This window comes from Heterodontus francisci, chromosome 15, assembly GCF_036365525.1.
Source record: "Heterodontus francisci isolate sHetFra1 chromosome 15, sHetFra1.hap1, whole genome shotgun sequence".
In the NCBI taxonomy this organism is placed as follows: Eukaryota; Metazoa; Chordata; class Chondrichthyes; order Heterodontiformes; family Heterodontidae; genus Heterodontus; species Heterodontus francisci.
In genome coordinates this window covers 25,237,184-25,245,770 of record NC_090385.1, presented here as the reverse complement: position 1 = coordinate 25,245,770, position 8,587 = coordinate 25,237,184, and positions in this window count along the sequence as shown.

Below are 8,587 nucleotides of genomic sequence, written 5' to 3'. Positions count from 1 at the left end.
TCAGGGACAGCCAGCATGGATTCATGACGGGATGGTCATGCCTGACAAATAAAGAACAGTACAGCACAGGAACAGGCCATTCGGCCCTCCAAGCCTGCGCCAATCTTGATGCCTGCCTAAACTAATACCTTCTGCACTTCCGGGGACCGTATCCATCTATCTCCATCCTATTCATGTATTTGTCAAAATGCCTCTTAAACGTCGCTATCGTACCTGCTTCCACCACCTCCCCCGGCAGCAAGTTCCAGGCACTCACCACCCTCTGTGTAAAGAACTTGCCTCGCACATCCCGCACATGGAGAGTATATTTCCACTGGCAGGTGAAGCTAGGACAAGAGGGCATAGCCTCAAGATTAGAGGGAGCAGATTTAGGACTGAATTAAGAAGGAACTTCTTCACCCAGAGGGTTGTTAATCTATGGAATTCCTTGACCAGTGAAGTAGTTGACGCTTCTTCAGTAAACGTTTTTAAAGCTAAGGTAGATATCTTTTTGAATAATAAAGGAATTAAGGGATACGGTGAGAACGCGGGTAAGTGGATCTGAGTCCACGAAAAGATCAGCCATGATCTTATTGAATGGCGGAGCAGGCTCGAGGGGCCGGACGGCCTACTCCTGCTCCTACTTCTTATGATCCCCTCTAAACTTTGCCCCTCGCACCTTAAACCTACGTCCCCTAGTAACTGACTCTTCCACCCTGGGAAAAAGCTTCTGACTATCCACTCTGTCCATGCCGCTCATAACTTTGTAAACCTCTATCATGTCGCCCCTCCACCTCCGTCGTTCCAGTGAAAACAATCTGAGTTTATCCAACCTCTCCTCATAGCTAATGCCCTCCAGACCAGGCAACATCCTGGTAAACCTCTTCTGTACCCTCTCCAAAGCCTCCACGTCCTTCTGGTAGTGTGGCGACCAGAATGGCACGCAATATCCTAAGTGTGGCCTAACTAAAGTTCTGTACAGCTGCAGCATGACTTGCCAATTTTTATACTCTATGCCCCGACCGATGAAGGCAAGCATGCCGTATGCCTTCTTGACTACCTTATCCACCTGCGTTGCCACTTTGTGACCTGTGGACCTGTACGCCCAGATCTCTCTGCCTGTCAATACTCCTAAGAGTTCTGCCATTTACTGTATACTTCCCACCTGCATTAGACCTTCCAAAATGCATTACCTCACATTTGTCCGGATTAAACTCCATCTGCCATTTCTCCGCCCAAGTCTCCAACTGATCTATATCCTGCTGTATCCTCTGACAATCCTCATCACTGTCCACATCTCCACCAACCTTTGTCGTCCGCAAACTTACTAATCAGACCAGCTACATTTTCCTCCAAATATATACTACAAAGAGCAAAGATCCCAGCACTGATCCCTGTGGAACACCACTAGTCACATCCCTCCATTCAGAAAAGCACACTTCCACTGCTACCCTCTGTCTTCTACGACTGAGCCAGTTCTGTATCCATCTCACTGATTTTTTTGAAGAGGTGACTAAGGTAGTGGACAGGGGAATGTCTATGGATGTTATTTATGTGGACTTCCAGAAGGCATTTGATAAAATCCCACATAAGAGACTGTTGTAGAAGCCCATGGAGTTGAGGGCAAATTATTGACATGGTTAGGAAGTTGGTTGAGCGGTAGGGACAATGGGCAAGTACTCCGATTGGCAGGATGTGACGAGCGGTGTCCCGCGGGGATCGGTGTTGGGGCCTCAATTATTCACATTCATTAACGACTTGGATGATGGCATAGCAAGTCATATATCCAAATTTGCTGATGATACAAAGTTAATCTAGATGATAGCATAAAATTGCAAAGAGATATTGACAGACTAGGTGAGTGGGTAAAATTGTGGCAGATGGATTTCAATGCAGGCAAGTGTGAGCTTATCCATTTTGGACCAAAAAAGGATAGAGCAGGGTACTTTCCAAATGGGAAGAGGTTAAGTACAGTGGATGTCCAAAGAGACTTGGGGGTTCAGGTGCATAGACCTTTAAAGTGCCACGAGCAAGTACAGAAAATAATCAAAAAGGCTAATGGAATACTAGCCTTTATATCTAGAGGATTGGAGTATAAAGATACAGAGGTTATGCTGCAGCTGTATTAAACCTCGGTTAGACCCCACTTGGAGTACTGTGAGCAGTTCTGGGCACCACACCTTAGGAAGGATATATTGGCCTTGGAGGGAGTGCAACGTAGGTTTACAAGAATGATATCTGGACTACAGGGGTTAAGTTATGAGGAGCGATTACACAAATTAGGCCTGTTTTTGCTAGAATTTAGAAAGTTAAGGGGTGATCTGATCGAAGTCTTCAAGATATTAACAGGAAAAGACAGGCTAGATAAAGATAAACTATTTCCACTGGTTGGAGATTCTAAAACTCGGGGGCATAGTCTAAAAATTAGGACCAGACCGTTCAGGAGAGATGTTAGGAAGCACTTCTTCACGCAAAGGGTGGTAGAGGTTTGGAACTCTCTCCCACAAATAGCAGTTGAAGCTAGAACAGTTGTTAATTTAAAATCTGAGATAAATAGATTTTTGTTAAGTAAAGATATTAAGGGATATGGGCCAAAGGCCATATCAGCCATGATCTCATTGAATGGCGGGACAGGCTCGAGGGGCTGAATGGCCTACTCCTGTTCCTATCTTCCTATGTAATACAGAGGGCAATGCTGTTGAAATAGTGTACATGGACTTTCAAAAGGCATTTGATACAGTGCCACAGAACAGACCTGTGAGCAAACTTGTAGCTCATGGAATAAAAGGAATGGTAGCAACATGGATACAAAATTGGCTTTCCTGCTGAGTATTTCCAGCAGTTTCAGTTTTCCAGCATCTGCAGTATTTTGCTTTTATTATACTGTTGATTTTGTTTCGTTTGTCATAGTGACAGGAAACAAAGAGTAGTGGTTAATGGATGTTTTTCGGGCTGGAGTAAGGTTTATAGCGGAGTTCCCTAGGGATCAGCGTTGGTACCCTTGCTATATATATTAACGACCTAGATCTTGGTGTACAGGTCACAATTTCAAAGTTTGCAGATGATACGAAACTTGGAAGCAATGTGAATTGTGAGGAAGATAATGCAGAACTTCAAAAGGACATAGACAAGTTGGTGGAATGGGCAAACAGGTGGCAGATGAAGTTCAATGCAGAGAAATGTGAAGTGATTCATTTTGGTAGGAAGAACATGGAGAGACAATATAAAATAAAGGATACAATTCTAAAGGGGGTGCAGGAGCAGAGGGACCTAGGTGTATGTGTGCATAAGTCATTGAAGGTGACAAGACAGGTTGAGAGAGCGGTTAATAAAGCATATAGTATCTTGCCTTTATTAAGAGGGATGTAGAGTACAAGAGCAAGGAAATTATAAGACTCTAGTTCAGCCTCAGCTGGAGTATTGCATCCAATTCTGGGCACTGCACTTTAGGAAAGACTTGAGGGCATTGGAGAGATTCAGAAAAGATTCATGAGAATTATTCCAGGGATGAGGAACTTCAGTTATGGCAACAGATTGGAGAAGTTAGGACTGTTTTCCTTGGAGAGGAGAAGCTGAGAGGTGATTTGATGGAGTTAATCAAAATCATGAGGGGTCTGGACAGAGTAGACAGAGAAAACTGTTCCCATTTTTGAAAGGATCACGAACAAGAGGGCACAGATTTAAAGTATTTGGTAAGAGAAGCCAAAGTGAGATGAGGAAAACTTTTTCATGCAGCGAGTGGTTAAGGTCTGGAATGCGTTGCCTGAGAACATGGTGGAGGCAGGTTCAATTGAAGCATTCAAAAGGGAATTAGACAGTTATATGAAAAGGAAGCATGTGCAGGGTTACGGGGAGAAGGTGGGGGAATGGAACTGAGGGAGTTGCTCTTTTGGAGAGCCAGTGTGGACACGATGGGCCGAATGGCCTCCTGCACTGTAACAATTCTGTGATTCTGAAAGTCTTATGGGTGATAAAGTGACATACTGTTGATTTTAAAAATGAAGTGCTGGAAGAACTCAGCAGGTCAGGCAGCATTTGTGCAGAAAGAAACGGAGTTAACGTTTCAGGCCTGTGACCTTTCATCAGAACTGGCAAAGGTAAGAAAAGTATTAGGTTTTAAGCAAGTGAAGTGGGGGGTGGTGGTGGAATAATGAGCAGCTCTGCCATTCACACTGTCTCTGAACTAATGCTTTGTTTTTCACCACAACCATTAACACACTCTTTGCCTTTGAACCATGACAGCTTTTTTATTTAATCTCTCCTGTCCTCTGCACTACCACACAACTGCCTTTTTGTTCTCTTCCCCATCCTTTTCATTGCTTAAAGCCTAATACTTTTCTTATCTTTGCCAATTCTGATGAAAGGTCACAGACCCGAAATGATAACTCTGTTTCTCTCTCCACAGTTGCTCCCTGTCCTGCTGAGTATTTCCAGCACTTTCTGTTTTCCAGCATCTGCAGTATATTGCTTTTATTATGCTGTTGATTTTGTTTAGTTTGTAGAATTGTACCAATTTTGGGAATCCAATTTTAAGCTCTGGCAGGTGTGAAAGCTGCTGCCTTTGCTACTTAGCACTGAATAGTCCCACCACTCCCGCTTTCTGCCAATTTTCTACCTTCTTCTTTATCCCCTATCAAAACTAATTGACGATTTTTCATACTATGCTTCCACAATCACAAAGCACCTAGCCAGTTCCTTGCCTAACTGGGCATTCTTCATTTGTCAGCCAGGATCACCAGGTTATTACCAGGCTAAGCAACTACAGGGACACTACAGCAAAGCCTGATTCTGATCCCATCTACTCTCCACACATGTACACTTCCAGCAGAGGACAGTGGAAAGCTATCGAGTGGGAACCCTCTCTCCCCAACCTAAAAACACTGAAGTGCCTCTGCTGACCCGGCCACCTCTCCCCAAAAACAGACTAAATCAGCACAAATCAGGGATTGAATCTGAACCCATCTGATCCGTATGACTCAGCTATTCTTGATAGGTACCAATGGAGCCATTTAGGAAGTTTCACACAATCTTTACATATCATAATCGAATGTTGAAATTTGCTCCTTTTTTCCTACAGCTAAATGCCCTCCCTTATTGCATTCTCATGACAGTAACTCCTGTTAAGCCAAATATAAATTACTACTCAATTTATTTTCTAGTAGTCTGCTGCTGAAAAAAGTCTGGTAATAATATGTAAGTGACCTACCGTGATTATCTGCCTGTTCCACAACAATTGAAAATCATTATAATTTTTTAAAAATCTTTTGAAGAACAACAGCTGGCACCAAACTGCCTTTGCGGTTTATGATATTATCATGACTGTTCAAATGAGTTATTGCTTTGTACCTAACTGCCATCTATCTATTACCCTATATTTATTGCCCTAATATAGTTGAGCAAATACTGAATGTGGTACTGCACATTTAAGTCTTGGGACAAGACCAAACATAGCTTAACCACAGTAGGTTGCCAAGTGTTTTATACGTGTCGGGAAAATTTTTATTTGATTTCTTCGGGAATATTAACAGAAGATAGTTGTACAAACCACCTGCTGCAGTTAGTGTGCATGTGTTACTGATGGCACTCTTTGTCCTTATACAACAGGTGCTAGACAGTAATATCTTGGACAGTTCCCCTGCTTTGAAGGTAGTCTGTGGGAAGTGTACATGTTCACAACAACAGCAAGCCACTGTGACCTTTGTACTGTACAGATTTATTATCCTTCCATTTTATCACCTGATCCACACTGCAGAATTCCAAACCAATTTCTCTATGACATTCTATTTTCTGGCATAAAAGAACCATTTAGTGTTATAAATGCTTCGAGCTTAAAGCATAGCATATACAGCTATTGATGTATACTTTCCTTTCATTAAATAATTGCTTGGCATCACTTGGAAATGGTGGATATTGGCCTCCAGCAATGCATAATAAGTCTTTTTAAAAACTTAAATTTCTTACCCTCGCCTCCAGTTTCCCTCCTGTGCTAGAGGCACTAGTTCATCCTGCCTATGTTGAAATATGCATCTGGTGGCAGGTTATTGGGCTGTACACGGCATCTAAGCCGAGCTCTATTCTTTCTTTATCAGGCATCCATACATTTTTTTCCAACAAGGATCACTGATTTGTGATCTTAAACAGGAACCCTGGCTCAATTTTTCTCTTTCATATCCTCAGTATGCTAAAATCAGGTAATTAAGCAGATCCAGTCTGGTCTGTATTACCTGCTGTATTTACTAATTGAGCCACTGAGGAAAATGTTTAAGTGCTGAAATTTTAATATTAACAAAACCTCATGTGGCACTACTATATTCCCATTCTATCTCTGTCGATTCTTCTGCCTAGTTGGTCAATTCTTTCCCCATCAACAGAAATTTCACTGACAGCCAGAGGCTGTTGAATAAAATTCATTCTGTTCTCCTTTCCCAACAGTGATGGGAATGGACAGTATAACAGCAGCCACTGGCTGTGGAAAAATATATGAACCTTTTACACCTTGTCACGCTTACAAGAAGTGCAACGATGAAAAAATACAGACTCAAACTGCAGTCATAAAAAATTGACTTTACCTTTTTAAAAAATGGACAATTCTGTAAAAGACGGTCACGTGTATTTGAACATTGCTTAGAACATTGTTTAGAACAAAGAATGCCTAACCAGGTTGAGAAGTGTCAATTACACCCATCCTGAAACATTCCTGAATTGAATGGGTTCTACTGAAATAAAGATGATACGAAGTGGAAACATCATAATCGGGCCATTGTGTGATCACCACGGGGGAGAGACCAAGGCGTCACCTACCAGAATCTGATGCGACAGACTTTTTAGCTTAAAAAGGCAGTCCTCAAGGCAGAGAGAAAGAGACACCCAGAAAGAAGCATCACCAAAAGGCTTGTCCAGCTAAGAGCTGGGAAAAAATCCAGCAAACCAGAAGGGAAGGCACCCTGCTCTAAATTCTACATTTTCAACGTATGCAGCAGTGGATTGGAAGTGATCCTCTGTCTTCAAACTGAACTTGGAGCCAAGAGAGAAATCTACAAACACCTCAGGCCTGCAACAGAGAGAACTTGACTTCCAAGAGAATTCAACAGGTTTACCATGAACCCTGAAACCCTACTCCACCTATCCCATTTCCTCTTTATCTGTCTCTTCCTGTGTGTGCATGCGAGTGAATGCATGAGTGGATGCGGTTACGACAATTTTGGGATATGACATATCGCTCAACTGATAATGAATCTTCTGTTTTAGACCTACAAGAAAACCTGTCGCTGTCTGTTTATTTGACAAATAAAACACTGAGATTAAATCCTAATAACAAAAAACATTTTCTGCAGTCAGGTGGGGGTTGAACAGTGGGAATCACCCACACCCCTCACCATGTGGACGTAACAACAACAGGGGAACTGTTTAAGTACAAACCCCAGTAAAGCATTAGAATTGTCTTGACCACTAACAGTATTCCTTAACCTCTGTGTCCAGTTCTTGCAACCACAAAGTGAATAACTGTAACCAGTGTTTTCATCATGGGAGTACTCCTGGTGATCTACAGATATTGACAAGTTAGCATGCACCCCTGTCCTAAATTCCCAGAAGTAACCTCAAGTACCTAAAAGAAAACATTTATTAGCATATAGTAACAGAAATAAAGAACTGGTAAGTTAGCAAGTACAGAAAAGGCAGAAGTCAGATGGCAAAACAGACAGAAGTCTGACACTTCTACAGATCTGTGAAGACTTTTAGGAACATAAGAGCAGGACATTCAGCCCCTTGAACCTGCTCTGCCACTCAATTGGATCAGGGCTGATTTGTATTTATCTCCATTTTCCATCTTGGTTCCATATCTCTTCATATCCTTAACCTCACAAAAATCCATCAATTTCAGTTTTTGGAATTTTTAATTGACCTAGCCTCGACAACCTTTCGGGAGTGTTCCAGGCTTCCACAATCCTTTGTGTAAGAAGTTCTTCCTGATTTCACCTCTGAACAGCCTAATTCTAATTTTAAGGTTATACTCCCTTGTTCTGGACTCTCCAACTTTACTGTTTTTGGCAGAAAACAGTTCAGCATTGTGATGATTTGAAGCAGAGTGCTCTCATGTTGACTTCCTACCATTTCTGGTGGTATAGGTTATTTACTTTGGATGCTGTCACCATTGGAAACAACTTGGACACTTGCCCAAGGCAGCTTTCTCGTTGCCAGAATGCTTTTATCCTTTAACACATGTTATGCAACATTTGTGTAAGCATCTTTTTGTTTTCTTTTTCTTCCTTTCCAGTTAATTTTGGTATTCCACATTAGGTTCTTCCGAGACAAAGGAAAATGGTTTTGAGAGGGAGGAGGGAAGAATAAACAAATAAATACATTGCTTGGATCTTAAGTAAATGCTGCAAATCCACAGGGCCTGGTATCGGAAAAAAATGCAACTGGAAATAGGATGTTTGGGGAAAAGAACCATCCTTAATAAATGAATCATGAATTGTTTTTAAGTGGAAGTTAAATTGTATTACAAGTAATGTAATATCTTAGGGTTGTATCTTTCAGCGCCAGTAAGATGTATAATATTTTTAACCTATGCTAGTCATGGGATACATTGCTCTGATGAAACCCG